Source organism: Tenrec ecaudatus, chromosome 1 (genome assembly GCF_050624435.1).
Source record: "Tenrec ecaudatus isolate mTenEca1 chromosome 1, mTenEca1.hap1, whole genome shotgun sequence".
NCBI classification, from domain to species: domain Eukaryota; kingdom Metazoa; phylum Chordata; class Mammalia; order Afrosoricida; family Tenrecidae; genus Tenrec; species Tenrec ecaudatus.
In genome coordinates this window covers 243,670,398-243,695,115 of record NC_134530.1, presented here as the reverse complement: position 1 = coordinate 243,695,115, position 24,718 = coordinate 243,670,398, and the positions used below count along the sequence as shown (strand labels likewise).

The 24,718-nt window shown below is 40.0% G+C and overlaps 1 non-coding gene across 1 annotated transcript; it reads right to left on the bottom strand.

Moving 5' to 3' along the window:
• Positions 1-15,245: 15,245 nt before the first annotated feature.
• Positions 15,246-15,379, bottom strand: LOC142437765 (small nucleolar RNA SNORA2/SNORA34 family). The gene has a single exon (XR_012782286.1). It is a non-coding gene; the product is annotated as a small nucleolar RNA SNORA2/SNORA34 family (small nucleolar RNA).
• Positions 15,380-24,718: the final 9,339 nt, after the last annotated feature.

The following is a 24,718-nucleotide window of genomic DNA, read 5'->3' as shown; positions in this document are numbered from 1 at the left end:
CCCACATGAACATTTACACAAAAATTTTCAACAAAATCCAAGCTAGTAAAAAGCCAACAGCATACCACAGGAAATTAGGATTTGTACCAGGTCTGAAAAGCTGGTTCAACAATATTAAAAAAAAGACATATGAATATAACAAAGGAAAAGACCCATATGATCATGGTAACTGATGCAGAAAAGTCATGTGACAAAGTCCTACATGTACAGGACTGATAAAAATGCTCAGCAAAAATGTGAATTAAAGGGAAATGTCTCAACATGATTTAGTCATATATACAAAACCAATCCTGAACTTTCTCGCTGTAGAGAGACTGAAAGCATTTCCTATGTGCATGGGAACCAAACAAGGATGCTTCTCATCACATGCACTATTCCGTATTATGATGGAAGTCCTTGGCAACGCCACAAGGTCGGAAAAGGAAATTAAAAGAATCCAAACTGTTGGAGAACAACTAGAGCTATCTCTTTTTTGTAGATATCCCTACTCAGAGTTGACATAACTGGAGCTAATTGAGGATCCCATCAAGTGGCAGTGGACAGGATTAATATTGACACCCTCTCCAAAAAAACATATTTCTTCTCACTAACAAAAAGAACTCTGAAAAAGAAATCAGGAAAATAAGATACACAGAATCTCCCTTAAAGATGAAATAAAATAAATCTCACCAGAGACAAAAAGAAAGAAGAACAAAACCCAAATAGCACAACTACAAAAAACCCAGAGACTGACTTAAATGAAATATGTTTCATGTTCATAGCCAGAAAGACTTAACATTGTGAAAATATAAATACTACCTAAAGGGATCCATAGATAAAATGCAATCTCTGATCCATAATCCACCAGCATTCTTTAAAGAGATGGAAAAACTAATATTTTATTTTATCTGGATAGAAAATATAGCCACCGCAAACAAAGTATTGCTAAAGAAGAACTAAGTAGGAAGTCTCACAATTCCCGATCTCAAAACCTACCACATAGCTACTGTAGTTTAAACAACCCGGTACTGAGGCAAAACATATACTAGGCCAAAGGAACAGAATTGAGAGCCCAGAAGTGAAAGCATATACCGATCTTTACAAAAAGTCAGAACTCGGTAATTGAAGAAGAGATAATCGCGTTAACAAATGGTACTCTCAAAATTAGATATTCACTTGCAGAAAAATGAAGCAGAACTCGCACCTCACATCCCATTAAAAACAAACTCAAGATGAATAAACACTTAAATGTATAATCTAAAATATAAACATCATCAGAGAAAAATAGGGACTAACAGGCCCCCTAATCATGGCATAAGTATTTATGCACAAATAGCAGAAGACAAACTAGATGACTGGGACCTTCTAAAAATTAGACATTTACATGCATCAGAAGATTTCACCAAATTAGTCAAATGCCCAGACTATTAAAAGAAAGTGTCAATGACATTTCTGACAGGGCACTAATCTGAAAATGTATTATAAACTACAGCACCTCCACAACAGAAAGCCACATAATCCAATTTCACGATGGGTTGAAGGTATAAACAGATAGTTTACTAAAGAAATCATGAAGGTGGCCAACCAACTCATGAAGACACGCCAACAAACACATTAGAGAGATGCCAATCACACCACACAGTGAGGATGGTACCTCACCCGAGGACCAGAACTTCAAAATAACCGAAAGTAAACATGACTAATAAGGGTGGGTAGAGACTGGAACCCTCGACACTGCTGGTAGGATTGTAAAATCGTGCTACCTGTGGAAAGTGATATGTTGCTTTCTAAAAGACGTTGAAAATCGAAATACCTCATGACACGAACTCCCTCTACTTGCAGTGTATACCCTACACATGATAAGAAAAGGCCTGTGCACCTATTGCAGCATCATTCACAATAGTGAAGTGATGAGAACAATCTAAATATCTATAAATAAGGAGAAAACTACGTACGCCCAATGGAAAGTACGTGTGCACAATGGAATACCGCACAACATTAAATAATAACACTGAATCGGCGAAGCATATTATAAAACGAATAAACTTGGAAAACACAATGTTTAGTGAAATTAGTCAATCGCAAAAGATATATACTATGAGACATTATTTAAAAGGTCAATAAAAAGATTTTCACATAAAAGATGCATCCTTTGTCTTATTCTTCATTGTATTCTTTGTCTCATACAAATATTATATATTATTGTGAAAGGTCCAGAAAAGTTTTTCACACAAAAGAAGCATTCATTGTTGGAAGAAAAAGACATTTTAAGTCACAAAAGACATATTATGGCTGAAGGGGAACATAATGTACAATCAGTGGAAGCTATACACACAATGATCAAGGCAGAGGAATGCCTTGGGAGGAGCACCAGGATTAAAGATAGCAGAGAGAACTATTATAACTCACACAACCGTTCAATAGTAGTACTAGTACTGAGGATCTATGAATGGGCAAGCAAGCTGAACAAGTAGAGAAAGAAGAACGGGACTCTACCCAAGAATATGTACCGATTAGACAGAGGCTCTTTCTACAAATGTATTTACATATTGTGGAACAGTGAATTACTGTTACAACTCTTCTTGTTAGGGTATATATTTTCTACCAAATGACTGGATAGAACTTATGTACATGTGAGGTGCTTGTGGCCCACCAAAGGGACTGAGTAACTTGCTAGTAATGTAAAGAAGGCATACAGCAGCATGTAGAGTGGGATTATGCAAACAGAGTGTATGGAACTGCAGTGCAGGGATTGGTCAGTTTTATACCTATGTTTAAAATGGGCCATCTTGTAAGCAGAAAGGTGGGTGGATCTCACTCCCACCCAGAAAGAAGACTTAAAAGTGGGGCAGTGGGGATCTGGAGGCACAGGGAATCTAGGACAGACGAACCCCTCAACACCAGCGGTGGGAGTGGCGACACCAGGAGGGAAGGGGTTGTGGAAAGGGAGAACCGATCTCGGAGATCTATGTGTAACCTCCTCTCTGGGAGATGGGCAATGGGGAGGAGGGTGAGGGGAGATGCCAGGGAGTGTAAGATAAGATATAATAATTATTTATAAACTATCAAGGGACAAGGGGTGGGATCGGGGAGGGAGGGGGATGGGGGAAAAAAAGGGAAACCGAGCTGATTCCAGGAACCCACGTTGAAGGTGAATTATGAGAATGACGAGTGCAACGAATGTATAAGGGTGCTTTGCTCAATTGATGTATGTACAGACTGTGATAAGAGCCTTATGAGCCCCAATAAAAAGATTTTAAAAAATGGGAAATGTCATTTGGATCCTTGGGTCCCAGCACCAAACCTCTTTTCCCAAGAACCGGAGAACTGTGACACCAGAAAACTAGCAGAAAAGCAGCAGCAGCAGGGCAGCAGAATCAAGAGCACATGACAGAGTGGAGCTCTTCTAGGTTCATGGGCAAAAATCCAAAGTGCCTCCTGCAAAATGCTGTCTTTTTGAGTGGGCTGTCTCCTAGGCATTTGTTTGGGGAGATAGATTTGCCAACCTGCAGCATAAGACCCAAGCATTTTTAGGCCAAGGCTTAGCGGTGAGGTAGAGTGCTTACTGAGTCAATTAAATCAATCAAACTTAATACCATCAAACCGAATCTGCCGACTACCCCCTCACAATTTGCAGCAAAATTGGTCCATTTGGCACTTTTGATCTTACTTGTATTTTTTTGACTTTTGTTATTTTATGTTATTTGAAGGGCCACTGGGTGGCAAAAGGGGTCTGGCAACACTGTCAAGTAAGTGTTGGACTGCTAACATCAAGGTCACTGGTTCAAATCCTCCAATTGCTCTGGTATGGAAAGGTGAGGCTACATGCTCAAGTAAAGGCCCGTAGCCTCCCAAACCCTGTATAGGGCAGCCAAGAGTCAGAAAGAACTCCATAGCTGTGGGCTTACGTGGGTTTGGGGTGCCAAAAACAGGTATCACTAGACTATCAGCAAGAATGGTTAGTAGTTCAAACTTACCCAGCAGCAATGCAGAAGATAAATAAATAAACCTCAAAACTGGAGCTCAGCTTCAGGAAGATTACAGCCAGGTTTACGGTAATTCACGGGGTTGCCTTCAATCACAATAAACTCAAGGGCAGTGAGTTTTATTTTGTTTTGTTTTCCTGGTTTATTTCCTCCATTTGTGAATCCCCTCAGCCTCTGTTATTGTCCTCCTCAAATTTCACCCTGTATGAAAGCTTCTAAGATTATCACATTAAAGTACACATTTCCTCTCGATTTTAAAAGCATTTTTAGTAGTCATTCATCATTTGTAATGTTTTACTTACATGTGTACATATTTCAATTTCCCTTCAAGAGTCAAAGTCATGGAAAAGAAAGGCCAATCTCACATAAAACTTTAACGCTGTAAGTAGTCTGGTTTTTATGCATCTATGTGTGAATCCTTATTACATTGTTTAATAGGGGTAGTGGATAAGGCAATGAACTTCAAAGAAACTGAAGATTATTGGGGACATGATGGCTAATTGATGGTGAAGGATGAGGAGTAAGAAGACTAAGTGGATGCATAAGTTTTTATTAATGGGAGAAATGGACGGCGATACTTAACAAATTTCTAACAAAAATGACTCAGTCCTCTGACAAATGATTCGTAAATTAAGCCTAAATAATCTATTTTGTTTTATAAACAAACCATTCCCTTTTCTAGAACCTGGAACATTTAGGATCAAAATAGATATGATGGCCTCTGTCTCTTCTCTCTCACCAGTTCTTCAACTTGTAAAAGAAGCATTTCCAAAAGGCCCAATGCAGAGAAAATTAAGCAGCACATCATATCCCAGGCAAGGCTGTTCTAGTGGGTGTTTCTATTTTATTTTAGGAGCACAGGGGCTCAGATACCTTTAGAAATCTTGGCTCACTAGAGATGCAATAAAGCTCCCCCTTTTTTAGCCTCTTCCCTGAAGTAACTGAAACTCCTTTGCACAGTTACAGGACTCCAAGAGTACACAATGTCAGGGGGAAATCACTGCTCAGCAATGAGTTAGACCCAGCCACGGTTCAAGCGGAAACTGAAAACCTTCATTCCCGACTGCTTTCTCAGAAACTTACTGTTATTTGTTGCTGAACAGCTGGATCTGAGTCATCACAACTTTTGAAAATAGTTTCATATTATTTTATCCTCTCTTTCACACTCACACACATATTCTACATACTAAAAGAAAATTCTCCCTTTTTTTGTTTGCCATTTTCTCATTTCATGAAACCATCAGAACTCATTTGTTACTCTATTTTGAAATCCATTATATATTTTACCAGTAGCTAAGGTTTGTAAAAGCAAACTTGATTACCAGAAGTTATCAAATTATTACCAGAAGTTATAAAAATGTGTGATGTTTGTTCACCCAGACTCATTTTTCAACAAAGCTACATTTTTTATTTAGGAGAAATAATTATTTATTCTTTGAAAACATTGAGAAGCTACAGAAAAGGGCTAGGGGCGGCAGTGATTACCTACCCTGGCCTTTGTTAGAAGAATCTAGAATTCCCTCTTGACTGGACCCATCCAGAGGAACAGAAGTAGAGGGGGAGCAGATGAGCTATACTGTTTTGTGTGGCCTCAACGCTTTTCCATTCTAGCCACATGAGCACGAATTAAACGTCAGCAGTTTCTAGTCTGCATGATTCCTCACTGATCTCGGCAAGACAGATCCTGGAGGAACGTTTACAAGGTTTACAATTGTCTCGTCAGGGGATAGGGTAGTTGTAGGGTCCCAGAGAGCCTCGCTACACTCGTTTTTGTTGTTGTTTACTGAAAACTCTTTTAAAAACATTTTTATATCTATATGGGTGGAGCATTTTGTTTTCCTATATGAATATTAAAAAAATGATTGGAGTTTTCTCCACTCGCTCTTCCTCACTTCTCCTCACATGAATTCATGTGTGCATTACAAATCTTTGTAACTCCTTCAAATGTCTAAGTGGGAACACTAACCATTTTATTAATCAGGTCATCAACATAAATAAAATCTTATACCTTTTTAAAAAATCATTTTATTGGGAGCTCTTACAGCTCTTACAACAATCCATACATATACCCATTGTGTCAAGCACAATGTCCATATGTTGCCATCATCACTTTTGAAAAATTTTCTTTCTATTTGAGCCCTTGGTATCAGCTCCTCAATTTTTTCCCTCCCTCATGAGCCCGTGATAATTTGTTTCCATGTGTTATACCAATCTCTGTCTCCCTTTACCCACTTTACTGTTGTACATCCCCCGGGGAGGGGAGGGGGTTATACATTGATAATTGTGATTGGTTCCCCCTTTCTTGCCCCACCTTCCTCCTACAGAACCTTGTACCTTAATGAATGATACAAATGAAGTTTCTGAAGGTGATCTGTATTGGGTAATGGAGGGCCAGGGGCAGGGAGAGAGATTTCTGAATCACAACATCTGAGGAAGGAAAAATGAAGATTTTTACTTTCAATTTAAAAGTAGCAGATGTGCTTCACTTTAAGAAAATCCAATATACACAAGACCAGCATATAACTCATTTGAGTAAAATTATTCAAGCTACAAAATGACTCTGCTTCAGATAGAAAGTTTTCAATAGCTATCTGTTACTTATGGTCACCCAAGAGAGAAGCAGACGTAATGGAGTTCATAGCTAAAATAAGTAGGAGATACATCTTGTAAAAGTTAAAAGTTAAAAAAATAACACTAATAATTTCTCTCTGAAATTAGATCAGAAATAAATAGAAGAAATTTTTGATTCATTAAAAAAAGATTGGCTGCAACTGCTTTATAAAATGAAGCACATCCAAAATTTATCCTGCTTTGTAACGGTATCTGCTCCGTTGCCTGTTGCCTCTCCCCAAACAACTGTTAATAGCTGGGACCCAAGGAAAAGCGATACTGTATTTCCAGCCTGTGTGGTGGGACCGGTTGCCTAGCATTGCAGTAAATTTTACAAAACAGTTGGCAGAGGGATCAGACTAGTTCAGCTACATGAATTAAGCAACCACATCATACTGCCGGGTATATTAAAGAGGAATGTCCCGATTATAACACTTGATACTCCCTTCTCACCAACCCCACTTCCCTGAGTAGAATGCTTTGGCTGAGCAGGCTGTAATCTGATATCAAACAAGGTTCTTATTAAGTAGATACAATGAAATAATGCCCAGTTTTTGTTGCATTAGTGGAGTTAAATGCATTTTATTAGTGCTCATTAGTCTGAGGAAAACTTGGAGCTAAGAATTCCTTAGCCAAGAGCAGCCCGTGTGCGGCAGAGTGATTAAATTCTTGGAGCCAGAGGAAGGGATCCGGGCCACACACAGCAGACTCTGGAAGTTCGTCCTCACGTCTCCCTGGCTGAACTATCTGAGGACGAATGGTCTGAGGAAGAAAGGTTAGGTCCAAGTGCAGGTCAGCTGAAAATATGTGCTTCTTTCTAGAGTGGTTAATTTGACAAAATGCAGAAGCCCCTGAAAGAAAGCCCAATGATAATGTATGCTGCAGATATGAAAAGAAATCTTCTGCTTTGGGGATTTGGGGGAAAGAAATGGTATCAGCTAACTAATTTTGAAGAACCTATCAGGAAATGTGCCTTTTTTTTCTGTTCTGGGGTAAAATAAAAAAAAACAAAACTCATATGGTGAAAAAAATGTACATAAACTTTATTTCTTAAATCCTCATTAATTTAAGAAGATCATCACGACAATTTAGCCAGTGTGAGTAGACACAGGCTAAAACATACCCAAGACTATGTTTTTCGCTCAAAAGGATTTTCCTCAGTCAAGGCTTCATCAGCAGTGGGTTGTGTTAATTTTTGCACCTAAAGTGCAAAAACAATTGTGAGCGACTTGCTGGTGCTCTCAAGGCAGCGACACCAAACCCCACCAGTGCTCACTGTGTGCTTATCACCAGGCACTCAGGAAGGGCCAGCGCAGGCCGGCTTCATTGAAGACGTCCTGTGATGAGGCACTTGACGCGTATTCCGTCTCCATATAGATCTGTCCTCAGGAACAAGTCCTTGTCATATTCTCTAAGTCGGGATCTACTCAATGGCAGTGAATTTAGGTGATAAAAGGAGACGAAAAATAATGGGCTGTAGAAAGTCTGTGGGAAAGTGGCCTTAAATGATCAAGGGATTTTCCCACAAACGTCGTGATGCCTTCAATAAAGCACCTGGGCCTAGCCGTGGTACTGTCATGTGCCTCATATGCATGTGAAAGTTGGACAGTGAATAGGGAAGATGGAAGAAGAAGCAATATGTTTGAATGATGGTGCTGGCCAAGAACACTGAAAGTACCATGGACTGCCAAAAGGACAAACAAATCTTCTGTGGAAAAAAGTACAGCCACAATGCTTCCTAGAGATACACATAACTCACATGCTTTGTACATGTTCTCAGGAGAGACCAGTCCCTGGAGAAAGACATCACGTTTGGTAAACTAGGGGGCAGTGGAGATGGGATGGACACAATGGTGTCCACAGTGGGCTCAAGCACAGGAGCCATGTGAGCTTGGCGCAGGAGCAAGAGGGGTTTTGCTCTGTGGCACAGCAGGGCCGCTATGAGTTGGAGCCAACTAGATGGTACCTAACAACACCACCACCATGTGAGGCACTTCTGCTTGTTTCAAAGAAAAGCACTTGGGCAGCGAGTTGAGCTAAAAGAACAGACAGACTAGTTATTCTGTTTCCTGGCCAGCATTTCCTCAGGAGTGAATACAATGTTCTCAGGTGCAGTAGGGGTTTTGTTCTGGCACTTCAAGAAAGCAAGTGGCAATATTTATGGTCAATGAGCTTTTAAGAGACAGATATTATTTTGAAAAGCTAATTCCACCATCATGAGTGTAACAATTTCCCAAGGCTAAGAGGTTTTTCTCGTGAAGTGGGTGGGTATAAGGATAAATTAAATTTTTGGTGTTGAATTTGGAATGGCTGCCTAACTCCACCAACCAATCATTTCCATGTGGCCAATTCATGATATAACAACATTAAATGTGGGGGGGAAGATCTACCTAAAGTGCAAGGCAAACCAATAGATTTTAATAAACTAAAGTACACTAAAAGCTCTTGAATATTGTTTGAAATCCCACATTTGTATTAGTCTTTAAGAAATTATCACTTGTTGCGTTTTGGTGTTGTTCCCTAGAAAAATACATGCAATTACTTAAAGGGTGATTTACGTTCTCTTTCCTTTCTATTTGAGGCCATCTGTTTTTAGCGCATGTTAACCAAGTGTACAGCCATAAACTAAATGCAGAAAGTCATCTTGAAATATCTCCTTGTCTTCTATTAAAATCAGATATGAAAGTGATTTGATAACACACTAATGTCACTTTTTAAAAATCTCTTTCATTAGTGGAAAGTAGAGCATACTACTTACAATAAATAAATAACTACTGTATATTTTCTTGGTATAATTTCTTATATTGTTTTAGATTATATATAGGTATAACCCATATAAACAATAGCTTGTGGGGCCCTTAATGTACTTTAAGATTTCAATAGTATATTGAGGGCCCCAAACTTGAAATCTACTGGTTACCCCGGTTTCTCAGAATTCTTCACGGAATAACTATCCAACTGCTCAAGGGAATAACTACTTGATAAGTCACATCTTATAGGCTTACTTCTCGTCTTCTCTTCTTCCCTCTTCCATTCCCATACTCTACTTACTTAGCAGTTGTTTCATACCCTGGAGCCAATCCTGACACATGGTTAGCCATGGGACAGCTCAGAACTGCCCATCAGGTTTCCTTGGCTGTCATCTTTACAGGACCAGATCACCAAGTCTTCTTCTCTCGGAGCCACCAGACGGGTTCAACCCACTAAACTTTCAGGTAACAAGTGGTCATTTAGCCATTGCACAGACAGGCAGTTCAACCACTAAGCACAAGGTTGAAGGTTTACCCCACCAAGCACTCAGTAGGAGGAAAGACCTGTAGATTTGCTGCTGGGAAGATTTCAAGCTTAGAAACTCTATGGGGCAATTCTACGCAAAGCATGGGCATGAAACGGTTAAGGTCTCAGTAGCCTATAGGTCAGCTGCTTACCAGAGAAAGGATGTGGCAGTCGGCTTCTGTAAAGATGTTAGACCTGGAAAGAAAGAAACCCTATGGGATAGTTCTACTTCTGCTCTATAGGGTCACTATGGGTCAGAGTTAAATCTAAGACACCTATCAGCACACCAAATGAACTACCTGCATGCCAATTATCATTGCAGGGTTCATTTCTAGGGGAACCAAAGAGAAAAAGACTTCCTTTCTGCCTGTGGGTTCTTTGGGACATAGGTTAACAGCAGTCGAGTTCAACTTGTTCATTTCATTTGGGGAAACTGAGGCTTAGAAAGGCAAAAATGACTTCTACCAGCCATTGTATTACAAATAGTTTACTTGACTCTATCGTTCAACATTTTCCCATCAGCCCCAGCCTTCTTAAGGTCAACATAGCTACAGGCCTGTCATGTCTATCCCTATCTTCCCCAGTGTCACCATGGGACATTGGAGAATAAGCATAGTCATACCATAAGTATGCTTTTTGAAATCTGAGTAGTACTTTAGGTGTGTGTGTGTGTGTGTGTGTCATACCCTTGGTGACCAAGGCCGGGGATCCTTTTTGCTTGTTGCTATTGTTAGGTGCTGTCCAGCTAGAGGACATACAGCATCCCTCTGTACAGGAGAGCAAAACACCACATGCTCTGACACCCACCACTTGCTCTATTATCAGCCATGTGATGAATTCTAGTCTTCAGTATTCTCCAAGAGCTTTGAGGGAAATAACACTAGGTAACTGAATAAAGATCGCCCTTCAAAGATTTAAAACTGTCTATTTATCTTGTCACCCGACATTGGTCTGCAGAGCCCTGGTTGCTCACTAGCATTCAGCTGCTAGGGGCTTCTACTCAACTCCTGCTCCAAGGGGAAAGAGGAGGCAGTTAGCATCTGCGAACCGTCTCTGGACCCCTGTGGGGCAGTTGTACTATGTCCTATAAGGGCGCTGTATGTGGGCAGTGCTTTGACAGCAATGGGTCTAGTTTGATTTGGTATGTTCTAATTACAGGGAAATTGATTCATGAGACTCTCCCTTGTCTTCTGGTCTCCCTTATGACCTCTAATCTGCTTAAAGTTAAACTTTTGAAGATCCACCTGAGGGGCTGCTTGGGTGAAAGAATAGACAGAGAAGGACCATAAACAGCCCTGAGTTCTTTTGTTTCTTGGGATTTCTTCATCTTCTTCTCTCTTTTTTTGGCATTGCTTTTTGTACAGGAACCTGAAAGCACATATTTACTGGCCACAATGTGCTTATACTTCATCCAATTTACACAGTGTGGTGCTGGAATTTTTGCCCAGAGTTACAACTCCATGCTGTTAGCTTCTCGTTGTCAGAAGCCCAGTATTCCATAGTCTAACCACCTTTTCTTCTGCAGCCCAAGTGATCAATCTGACATTTGTTCTCAGATATAAGTAAATTTGTTCCCTGAGTCTCCCCATCTGGATAGTTTGGCAGCTCCATTCAAATGGGCAATTTAGTCATCTTACATCTTTGACTTTCCACTCTGACCTGGCTCCATTACCTAGAGAGTTTTTATAAAGTGAATTATTTATGTACTCTAGAATTATTCACTGTTAATAAGACAGCACTATGGCATTCCTGTCAACTATTAATGAGTAAAAAAAGTTCTTTAATTTAAAAAACGTGAGGATGTCAAGTTTCTTTGGCGTTAATCTTTTAAAACTGGTTTGGGACTCAGAGTTCTGAGGAGAATAACTACATTGGAAACAAACACGGAGCTCTCTCTACAGAAATCTTCTTGGAAGCCAAGAATTTTATATGTTTAAGGAAGGTTTATGTTATACTGGGGAGTTCACAACGGGCTTCACTGGCAAACCAAACACAGTGGTAGCGCTTTTTTCTGTTTTAAAGCCCTTATGCATTCAGAGCCTTTTAGAGAGACTCAAGTAGAGTAATTAAAAAATTCTGAGATTCATGTTTAAAGCCTATGTGCAAAAGCTATTTCCAAATATCAGAGTATTTTATTTTCAAAAATGTCATTTTTTTCTGGTGTAAAAAGACAAACAATCAAATAACCATGTGAGTTCCTATAACATGCTGTGCTCAGTGTATTCAGAGCTGCTTAAATGAATGTACATGAGCACGAAGTACCGTGTTTCCCCGAAAATAAGGCATACCCATAAAATAAGCTGTAGCAGGATTTCTACGCATTTGCGCCATAGAAGCCGCCCCCCGACAATAAGGCACAGTGACCGGCGCGGCTCTGCAGCGCACTAGGCGCGGAGCGGTCAGGAAGACAGGCAGCCCTTCTCACCTGCCCCGTGGGGACAGCTGCCGTCTCGGAGGGGACGGGGAGGTGCGGCAGCCCCATCCACAAGGTCGCCCCCTGTCCGGATGGGTCGTTCCGTGCGTGCTGCAAGCTGAGGCTCAGAGGGAGACAGAGACAGTGAGAGTCGAAGTCCCCTCCAGAAGTGAGGAGCAGGACGCTCTGCTCTAGGTGTTGTGAGTCATCATGGGGAAAAAGGAACGCTGGGGCGGCCCTTTGACTCAGCACTGTGGTCCATGTTCCACAAGAAGACGACTTCACTATATCTGAATAAGTGTACATTTGTGGACCACACTTAATGAAAATAAGATGTCCCCTGAAAATAAGCCATGGTGTGTCTTCTTGAGGACAAACAAGTATAAGACAGTGTCTTATTTTGGGGGAAACATGGTGTGACCAATAATTTGAGTTACCTTAGCAAAGAGGATCTCAGACATACTGCTGATGCTTGCTAAAATAGGGATCAGAACTCCAAACCAAATATACTACCATCGAATCAACTCGGCTTAAATAGTAATTACTTGGCTTAAATAGTAACCTTCGTGGCTTAGTTTGGATAAAAGCTCTAAGTGAAAATTCCCATTCCAAATTTAACTGAGTAATTCATTTTAATTACTTTCCTTCTCGGTACACTGTAACTTTTCTGTCTGGTTATAAGTTAAATACTCATTCGCTCGTTCATTCTTTTAATAGTTGTGAGTGTCTTTTCTAGTCTAGGCCCTGGGCTAACTCCCTGGGTGTATTCCTGCTCGCAAGACAGGCTCCTTGTCAAGAGCTCCCTTCCCAGAGTGAGTGCATACTTCCGGAAGAACCATCAAAGATCCCTAGAGCACAGAAAAGCAACGTGAGAGTAGTAGTCTTGTCTTCATTTCCTATTCTTGCGCAGCATGTCCCTCTTCTCAGTGACTACCCCAAACCAAGTGTGTCGCCACTGAGTCATTGTTGATTCAAAGCAGCCCCTGTGGCTTCTGAGCCTGTAAATGCATACAGGAGTAGAAAACCAAGTCTTTCTCCCATGCAACTACTAATGCTTCGAACCGCTGGCCAGGGGGTCGGAGCCCAATTCCTAACCACAACACCAGGAGACTAGAAGGTTCGAAATGGACCATCCACTTGTCCTTGTTGGCATATTGAACTCTGTTTTCTTTCCTACTTCTTTTGATGCTTCTTATATCATTCTGCATTTCAATATTGCAACTTGGGGCTCAGCTGTTTTCCTCCAGTTTTTCATTTGAAGACATGTTGAGCATGTTCTGGTTTTCGAACTCTAAATCATTGCCCCTTTCACGGTCACACTTTACCTTTGCTTCGTGAGCTGCCCTTTGGAATTTTCTACTCCATTCTTTGACTTCATTACTCCATTTACTTTAGCTATGCTACAATTAAAAGCAAGTTCCAGAGTCTCTTCTGACATCCACTGTGCTCTTGATCTTTTCTTTCTTTCCTGCTTTTTTTTAAAAATGACATTTTGTTTTCTTCATGAATGATATTCTTGATAACTACCCACAGCTCATCAGGTCTTCTGCCATTAGTGTTCAATGCATCAAATCTGTTCTTGAACTGTTCTCTAAATTCAGATGGGAAAAGCTTAAGGTAATATTTTGGCTCACATGGACTTAGTTTAATTTTCTCCAACTTTATCCTAAACCTACATATAACCATTAGGTGATCTTTTCCACAGTTAGATCCTTACCTAGTTTTAGATTCTAATACTGAGCTTCTCCACGGTCTCTTTCCATAGAGGTGATCAATTTGATTTCTGTGTATTACACTTGAAGAAATCCCTTTATATAGCTACCCTTTGTGTTGGTGAAAAATGGTGTTTTCCAGGAAGAAATTATTGGTCTTGAAAATCCTATCATGTTATCCCCAACTTCATTTCTATCATCAATGACATATTTCACAACTACTGTTCTTTCCTCTCTGCTTCCAACTTTTGCATTTTAATCACTAGTAATTATAAATGCATCTTGATTTCACACTCGATCAATGTGTGACTGAAGTTGTTGGTACAATTATTCAATCAGTACCTTTGGTGGTTGGTGCATAGTTTAGAATAATAGTGGTATTGATTGGATTTCCTTGAAGGCAGATAAATATAATCCTCTCACAGACTGCATTCTGTTTCAAGATTGATTTTGCGATGTCCTTTTAGACAATTATTTCAATGCCATTCTTTTTGATCGTGTTATTTCTTGCATGGTAAATCATATGATTTTCTCATTCGAAATGGCTAATACCAAATCCTTTTTAGTTCACTAATGCCTACGATATCAATCTTTATGCATTTTATTTCATTTTTTGACCACTTCCAATTTCCCTAACTTCATACATTGCACATTAAAAGTTCTGATCATTAGCAGATTTTTGCAGCTGTTTCTCATTACCTTGCGAAGTGCCGCACAGCAAGTGAAGATTCCAAAGAGTCCACTCCTGCAGGCTCTCCTCCGTTTACCTCGCCATGGCAGACGGTACTTTGATAAAGCAGCAGCTCCTCAGACACATTTCCACTGCCCTCTCACCTGAGTGGCCCTTCCTCTGGCACTGTCCCCAACAGTGCTCACTTCTATACATGAAGTCTTCAGAATCTGACAGTGTTTGGGAGCTATGCATAAAATTTTCGGTCACTACATTCTCCAAAGTGGTCAGCCGATTCCTTCTTCTTAGTCTGCTTTCAGTCTGGAAGCACCATTGACACTTGTTCACTTTGGGTGACCTTGCTAGCATTTGAAATTCCATTGCCACAACTTCTAGGATTACAGCAACATACAAGTTGCCGATAGTACAACGCATTGACAGATAAGTGGTGGCTTTGGGCACTACCAACCACAAAGACATTATTAAGGCATGAGAGGAATGTCATCGTTTTACAGTACCATAAGCATTTATGCAAATAGATTAGACCATCAGACTCATGTAAACCAGCATAATCTCCATCCCAAGGTTTTTTTTCTTCCAGATGTTTCTTTCTAATGAATTGACCGTTACATTTCCAAGTTCTGAAAGGGCCCACAGACCATAGGAAGATATTTCTTTAGGCTCCTGCTTGAAGCCAACAGCTCCATCAAGCTGGTAGCCTTGACTCAATCAAATCTTCCTTTTACCATGCAAAGTAACATATCCATAGGTTTCAAGGATTCGTATATGGACAACTTTATGAATATTTGGGGGAAAAAACCCACAAAAAATCCACTCCCATTAAGTTGATTCGGACTCACGGCACCCTATATGACAGAGAAGAACTGCTCTTTATCATGTTGCCACTGTTGTTGTTGTTGTTAGGTGCTGCTGAATGAGTTCTGACTCACAGTGACCTCACGTGCAGTGGAACAAAATGCTGCCTATCCCTGGACCATCTGCACAATCATTCCTCTGTTTGGCTCCACTGTGATCACTGTGTCTTTCCTTCTCCTTGAAGGCTTTTTTCCTTTTTGCTGACCCCTTATTTCATCACACATGATGTCCTTTTCAGGAACCGTTCTCTCCCGATAACTTGTCCAAATGCAAGAAGACAAGGCTTACCATCCTCACCTCAAGAGCATGCTGGCTGTGCCTCTTCAGAGGCTGATTTGTCTTTTCTTCGGACAGCCCACTGTACTTTTAATATTCTTTGCCAGCACCATAATTGAGAAGTAGCAAGTCTTCTGCAGTCTTCCTTATTTTTTGCTGGCTTTCATGTGCATATGAGGCAATTACGAATATCATAGCTTGGGTCAATCACAGCTTAGGCCTCAAGGTGATGGCTTTGCTTGCCAACACTTTCAGGAGGTCTTGGCAGCAGATCAGCTCACTGCAGTATTTCACTTGGTTTCCTGACTGCTGCTTCCATGAGGATTGATTATGGATTTAAGCAAAATAAAATCCTTAACAAATTCATTTTTTTCTACATGTATATCATTTCAATTGTGAGATTTTGGTTTAGTTGTAATCCATACCAAAGGCTGCAATCTTGGATCTTCATTGGTTAATGCCTCAAGTCCTCCGTACTTTCAGCAAGCAAGTTGTATCATCTGCTTATCACAGGCTGTTAATAAGCCTTCCTCCAATTGGGATAGTAATTTCTTCGTTATGTAGTCCAGTTTCTTAGATTATTTTCTCAGCATACAGAGTTTATAAGTTTAATGAAAGGATTTAATGCTGGTGCACATCTTCCCTAATTTCAACCCTCTCAATATTGGAATATTTCCTTATTTTCTTTGAACAACTGCCCCTTAGTCTATGTCCTGGGTCTGCATGAGCATGAGTGTTCTGAAATTCCCATTCTTCTCAATGCTTATTATAGTCAAATACCTCTGCATATTCAATAAAGCACAAATAAATATCTTTCTGATATCACCTGATACCCAAGAGTCATTTGATGTCAGCAATGATAACCCAAAGGCTCCCTACCATGCTTCTCCAAACAAACAAACAAACACTGTCTTCACTGGATATTTGAGAGTTATGATGTTATAGTAATCTACCTGGTGCTTTTCCTTCTCCTTGGAAATATACACGTCCATAAATCTCCATTCAGTTCTTCAGCTTCCCAAGGACTTCTTTGTTATTTTATACGCATTGGTCTCCTTCTGTCAAAAACTCACTGCTTACTTTATTCTGTCATGAACTGGCCCTTTTAATTCATATATGCCCTGTCTTTCTTGGCTGGGTTTGTTAACCCCAGAAGGGAGAAAATGGTTTGTGTCATCACTTTATTATAATCCATCTTGATTCCTGCGTAGATTAGGTAAAAAATCTTCCTTACTGACTGTGTTAGGCCCGATTGACTAGAGACACCCAGTGACACTCATGTAAATGTAAGAGAGTAATCATATATCAAGAAAACACCCCAGTTTAGTCCACATCAAATCTGTAAGTCCAAACCAGTCCATAAGCTCGATACTAGTCCATAAGTCTCTTTTCAGGATCACATAATCATATGCAATGATGCAGAATGCAGGACTATCACTGGCTAGTGGTTGCAAAATCTTGCAGATCCAGTGGCAGTGGACATATCTGCAGGAGTCTGGCAGGTCTACAAGTGGTTTGCCAGCAGGAAGGTGAAACAGAGGGAGAGAGAGAGAGAGAGAGAGAGAGAGAGAGAGAGAGAGAGAGAGAGAGAGAGAGAGAGAGAGAGAGAGAGAGAGAGAGAGACCTGCTTCCAGGGACAGAAGAGGAAGGGGCTGGCTCAAAGAGCAATTTATCTCAGTAGCTCTCCAATCAAGCTGCGACCTGATTGACAGGGTAAACTCCACCCACATGTTCCTACAGGAACCATGCTTGCACAAAAAATCTTATCATAGCCCGCCCCTTCACGGTTATATCTTCAAGTTGACACAAAATTATGGAACTACCACACTGACCTCTCTGATATCAGTCTCTTCACACTTAAATATACCTTATTCATACACAGCCATGCTCGTCGTTGTATTATGCACAATAACAAGATGGAAGCAGCTTGAGTCCATAAATTGACAAACGGATAAACTACGTATGATATGCACACAATGGACCACTAGACAATGTAAAAGAATAACAATGAATCTGCAAACTACCACATACTATGAGTAGACACGGAGGATATTATGCTGAGTAAATTTGTCAGTCACACAAGAACAAATGTATGAGACCACTAGACTTTCACAAGTCAAGAAAAGGCTTATACACAGAAAGTTTTTGGAGAGTTACTAGGGGTAGACAGGAAAAGAGAACTAACCATTAATTAGAGGGTCGACAACTTAAAATGGATGAATGTACAGGCAATGCAGTCAGTGAAAGGTTAGCACAACATGGTCAAGGCACAAGGAAGACACTGGAGGAGCACAGGAGTGGAGGCAGCAAACATAAATTCTATTACACAGAAAATGCTGTGAGACAGTAATAACAGTAGGTGGATAAATGCAAGCTGAAGAGGTGTGTGGTGGTAAACAGGACTGTATCCTAGGAGTATGTATGAGAGGGTAACCCCCAAATACAGAATTTTTTTCAAAGCTATGTATTTAATTTTTTTTTTTTTTTACAAAACAACCTTATCACCTTCAATGTCCTCTGCATTACGCTTAATACATTTGTCAAATCTGCAATTCCATTCTTGGAAACATTTTTCAAACTCATCAGTTTGGATGGCTGACAGCACCTCCCCCATTTTTTTTCTCCTTCACCTCTTCTACCTTGTCTAATCACTGTCCTTTCATGTCCCTCTTCATTTGCAGAAACAAAAAGAAGTCACCAGAGTAAGGTCAGATGAGTAAGGTGTGTGGGGCAGGAGAGGCATGCTGTTTTTTGCCAGAAGTGGTGCACTGAGATGGCTGCATGAGCAGGTGCATTTTCATGGTGGCAAAACCAGTTCCCTGCACGCCACAAATCATGCCTTTCTTGTTGCACACTGTTACACTGTATTTTCAGAAAGCTTTATTAACAGTCTGACCTGGTGGAACAAACTCCAAATGCAGTATGAATAAATATTCTTATCTGTTTGGGAAGTTGATGAACATCCAGAATGAGGTTTGTCATCAATCAATATTTCACCTTTTTTGAAACAAGAAAACCACTCAGACACTTGAGTTTTCCCCATAGTGCTTTCCCTGTAAGCTGTGTTCAACTACACATCAATTTCTGCGGCATTTTTTCCAAACAGGAAACAAAATTTCACAGCTGCACACTGTTCCCCTAAATCGGCCATTACAAAAAACGAGGTTTGGGAAAAACTGCTTTCATGAAAAAATTCACTGTGACCAGAGAGAACCTTCCCAGGCAATGCCACAGGGTGCACTAACTCAGAGCGAGTTGCTGGATGCTCACCTAGCAGGGAAAAAAATGCATATTATGAAAGCTCTGTAGAGCAAAGCTAGTTTTTTTTTTTTTTCATTTTGGGGGGTACCTTGTATATATAGGCTTGGCAGAGATATCTCTGCATGTGTTTACATATGCAACCGATGTGCCCTTGTTTATGGTAGAGCATATGAGGGCAGAGTTATAACAACTTCGTAGCCATAACTAAAAACCCTGAGGGAATACATCACTGTGTCCCAGGAATCAAGACTATAGTCTTGGTGAACATAAAGGTCAATTGATTCAGCATAATCCACAAAGACAATCTCCAACTTTGGTGGGTAGTGATAGCACTAATGAGTAGCAATTCAGGTCCAACTTACAAATATTACCTTCAAACCTACAAATATTTGTCTCTCCCCATATGGAGCAAATGAAAAAAAATTTAAAGGAAGATGCATGGAAAGACTTAGTCGAAAGTACTAATGGACCATGCAAACCTGAGCCTCTACCACTGTAAGGCCTGGAGAACTAGTTGGTGTCAGACAACCACTTTGCTTGAGATCACAGCAGAAGGTCCTAGAGTAGGCAAAAAATATACAGCAAAACCCAGAAAAGAACCAGGCTTACGGATCTGATGAGAATCGAAATAATCCCTCAGAGTATGGCCTTTAGATATCCTTGAAGCCTGGAACTGAACTTTGGCCCATAATAGACCACCAGTAAGGTGAATAAGAACACCAACTAGATATGCATTACTCAGAACAATGAACCACTGGTGACCAAAGCACAGCCATGCGAGTTGTGTTTGTCTATAGACAATGTTCAAAAGGAAGCAAGAGATATGAATGAATGGAAATGAGAAAGTACACATGTGTGTTAACTTGAGCCCCTTAGCACACACTCATTCTCCCCAATCTAGGGCCCTGATGACCACTGTACTGCTTCCGCTTGTTGTGTATCATTTTGAGAATTTCACCCAAATAAAATCACAAATATATTCATATACTCTTTTGTGCTGAGGTAAGTGTAGTCAGCACGGTAGGTATAGAAGAGAAGCTGCCTATATCACAACATTTGGGTTGAGATACAGGGAATCGGGAGGAGGTTGGACCAAACCCAAGGAGGTACATGTTGGTCCAACACAATAATGGGAAAAGGAGGGAGGGAGTGGGAGAAAAGAGGGTGTTGAAAGTGAAACAAAGGAGGGAGCAGGATACTAATCCACTCAGAGGGAGAGTGCTGGTTTTGTCTCCAAAGAACTAGGAGTGGGCATGCAGAAGCTACCATGATGCACCAAACCATGAGGAGAGTGTGGCCACAGGGAAGAATGCATGAAAAGAGAGGGCTACAGGGCTGGCCCCAACCAGAGCCAAACTGCCCCCCTCCCTGTTAGTGGGTGTGGCGGAGAGCAGAACTGAACCTACAGGTTGGGGAGAGGGGCCAGCATGCCACACCCACTTGGAGGCAGGCTGGGAGGGAGGAAGAGAAAGAGAGCCCAACTGGAGCCCACACTGACATGCCAGGCTCAGAGGATGACGTCCCTGTGGGGAGCTAATGGGACACAGACAGGACTGGCCAACCTACAACAGCACGTGTCACGCTGACCCTTACTGGAGCAGACTGCGACAAAGGACATTTCTGAGCCACATGTGGATGGGGAGCGGCGTGGTCTGAACCCCCAAAATGGCGAGAGTCAAGAAGGGAACATATCTGGATAAACATTATGGAGGAGAAAACAACGGCAAAGATAATGGATTCACCACCACTATTTATTATTTTCTAATTATTGAGTGGTACACGTGTTTATTTATCCCAGACACAAAATGCTTATCAAATATGTTTTCGATGCATTTCCCCAGTCTGTGATTTGTCTTTTTACTGTCTGAGTGCCCTTTTTGGAGAGAACAACATTTTGCTTTTCTGAAGTCTAGTTGATCACTGTTTTATGGTATATATTTCTAGTGTTGTATTTAAGAAATAAGGAGCCCTAGCAGCACAGTCGTCGAAGAAGTTGGCTACTACCATAAAGACTGGCAGTCAAATCCACCAGCTGTTCCATGGGAGAGAGGTGTGAAGGGTGCTTCCATAAAGATTAAAGCTTGGAGACCTTGAGGAACTTTTACTTTGCTTTGGGAGTTATTGTGAGTCAGATTAAACTAAGTGGAAACATTTTTATAAGACATTTTTCTAAACTATGATCATGACTATATTCTCCTTGGTCTTATACTAGAAAATTTATTCTTAGGTCTTAATTCTAAAATCCACCTTAAGTTTAAATTTTTATACATGGTGTGAGGTTGGGGTATAGGTACTTCCTCTATTTTATGCATTTTCTCTCTCATATGCATATCTAATTCTTTCAGCATTACTTTTGAAGAAGACATGCCCCCTCCCCAAACTGCCTTGAAACCTTTGTTGACACTGTTGTTCATATGTGTGTTACAATTTCTCAAATTTATATCCTGTTTTATTGATTTATAATTCTATTTTTATGCCAAAACAACACTTGATTACTATAACTATAGAGTAAAAGCTGAAATCACCTGGTATAAAACTCCACCTTTTGTGTATTTTTTTCAAGATTGTTTAGACTATTTTGGATAATTTGTATATATATAAATGTGTATATACATATACATATCTATCTATCTATCTATCTATATGATATCTACAAAAAAAGCCTTACCAGTATTCTGACTGGGGCTCATTGAATCCATAGTTCAATTGGGGCAAAAATGACTTCACAATGTTGATTTTTCCATTTCACGAACACAGTGTATCTTTTAACTTATTCTGGATTTTTATTTTCCTGCAATATGCTGTAGCTTCCAGTGTACCTGCCATATACACATTTGGTAGGTTTACCACACAGCCCACTCTTTCTTTTGTTATTATAAATGAAAATTTTACTGTTTTTTTATTTTGACTATTATTTTTTGTTTTTTCAAGGAGCCCCAGTACTGTAATTGATTACACGTTGTGCGGCTAGTTCAGAGGTCAGCAGTTTGAATTCACCAAGTGCTCTGCCCGGGAAAGATGAGGCTTTCGACCTCTAGTAAACCCACAGGGGCAGTTCTGCTCTCTCAGATAGGGTCACTCTGAGTCAGAATCAACTTGATGGCAGTGAGTGAATGTTGTTTATTGCAAGTAAAGAAAAAATACTGATTTTGTGTTTTGAGTTTGTATCCTTCAATCTTTTTTTAAAGATAATTTTATTGGGACCTCTTACAGCTCTTAGAACAATCCATCCATCCATTGTGTCAAGCACATTTGTACATATGTTGCCATCATCCTTTTCAAAATATTTCTTTTCTATTTGAGCCCTTAGTATCTGTAACTCATTTTTCCTTCCTTCCCCTCCCTCGCACCCTCATGAACCCTTGATATACTATAAAGTATTATTATTATTTTTATATATTATACTGTCCACTGTCTCCCTTTACCCATTTTTCTGTTGTTTGTCACCTTGGGTGGAGTGTGTGTGTGTGTGTGTGTGTGTGTGTGTTATATTGAGCATCCACATTTTCCCTACCCTCATGGTATCATTACCCCCATTATTGCAATCTTGAAGAACTCATTGCATCTTGTCTTATTTTTATGTTTGTAGATTCTTTAGAGTTTTCAACATAATCATGCAAATTACAAATAAAGATTATTTTTCACTTGCTTCCCAATCCGGATACATTTTATTTTTTCTAACCTCATGTCAATGACTATGACTTCTAGTAGAATGTTACACATAAGTGATAAAAGTGGATATTCTTATATGACTGTATTTTAGGGAAAAAGTAGTCATCCACCATTAAATGACTTGTTGATTTTAGACTTTTCCTAGTAGGTACCCATTATAAGGGTCTTCAAAGGTTTGTGGGAAAACTTTGAATCTGAATTATCTTTGAATTCCATATTTCCACAACTTTTAGAAGTTCCCCCATGTTAGGCTATATGTTTCCTATGAGTTCCTATCACTATAGATGTTGTATATTACAGAATCTTTTTTTCTTCATTTGTAGAGGTTTTCTGTGGCTTTTGATTTTTATTATATTAGTATGGTAAATAGTTTTGAATATTAAACCAACCACGCACATTGCTGGGATAAATTTAATTTGTCTATGATAAATTATGTTGTTGAATTCAATTTGCTAAAAAATTTCTCAAGTATTTTTGTGTCTGTATTTCTGAGGGATATTGGCATCTCCATTTTTAATATCAGTATTGATTTGGGGATCAAAACAATTTAGCTACATTAAATGAGATGAGAATTACTCTTTCTCTTTACTTTCTAGTAAAGTTTGGTAGAGTTGGTTCTAGTTATTTCTTCATTGGTAGAATTCAAAGATAACTAAACTACTCTGTAAATAATAAGACACCAAGTATTTCCAGCTCCTTGGGTAGCACGACTTCTGTCACACCACTTAATACTGACATGAGAGTGCGAAAGCTGTCATCCACCATACACAGAGATAGGACATGCTATGTTTAAATAAACCTTTAGTTCTGAACCTTACATTGCTAGATCGTTTACATATCAGGAAATACTATTGATTTGATTTTAACCATTTACAATTTTTAAATCTTTTATTTGATCGTGTGCTGTGGAAAAGCAGACATTGGGGCAGATCTGACCCATAGTTCATTGCTTATCAACCTCTGGCATTCATCCATGAAAGCATACTGTGTTAAAGGCTCCTGGTATGAAGGTAATTAACTTCACAGTCAATGAGTGAATTCAGTTATTTGAGAGTCAGAGGGCTGTCCAGGGGCCTGGGTGTGGCACTAGTTAAAAAGTTGACGCCTAACTGAAAAGTTGGTGGTTTGAGTGCAGGAGGCACTGTGTGGAAGAAGAATGTGGTCCTGTGCTTCTGTGAAGACTCAGCCTTGGAAAACCTGTAGCACATTTCTCCTCCACCCTCTGTGTCCTCTGAGATGGAAACAACTCAACAGCAACAGCAATTTGGGTTTGGGTGATTTATTTTTGAGTAGGATTTAATACTGTGTTATTTCAACACAGAGAAGAAGAAGTCATGAGTCGGTCTGCTTGAATTCACTAGATATCTTTGGTGTGAAATTTTGAATTATGTCCTTCACATGTCTAGTGCTGGATTTTCATGATACAGTAAATAAACAGTTCTTTAATACACTACTTTATAGAACCAAATTTTTACTTACTAAATTTACTTTCTATTTCAGTTCATACATGAAGGGCATAAGATGTGATGAAAGAACACTGTACATAGAGGCAAGCGGATAATATTTTAGTTCTAGAAGTGGCGTGCACTGGAGGGTCCATCAAGTGTGCAGAAGACTGACTCTGTTTCCTCTATCATAACGTTGGTCTAGGTGTTGTGTAAGGTTGTATCAGCTCTAAAAGCTGTGCTTCTATTTCTTTAAATGTCCTGTAATGGAGTTCAAAGCTGGTCACACTGGCAGTGAATGAATGGTGTCCTGTGGAAGAAGTAACACCCACAGACACAGAGTGTCCAGAGCATCTTTGAATTATGAATAGCAGACATGGGCACAAGATTGGCCCTGGGGAAACATTGGGTAACTGTTAGCTACCATTTTGCCCCGCATTTCGTTTAACCACATCTCGTTTGAAATACCCAAGGAAGACTGATGGACCTTTCTACCCCAGTAAGGAGTTGTGGTTGTGAGAACTCTCAGGGGCAGTTCTACC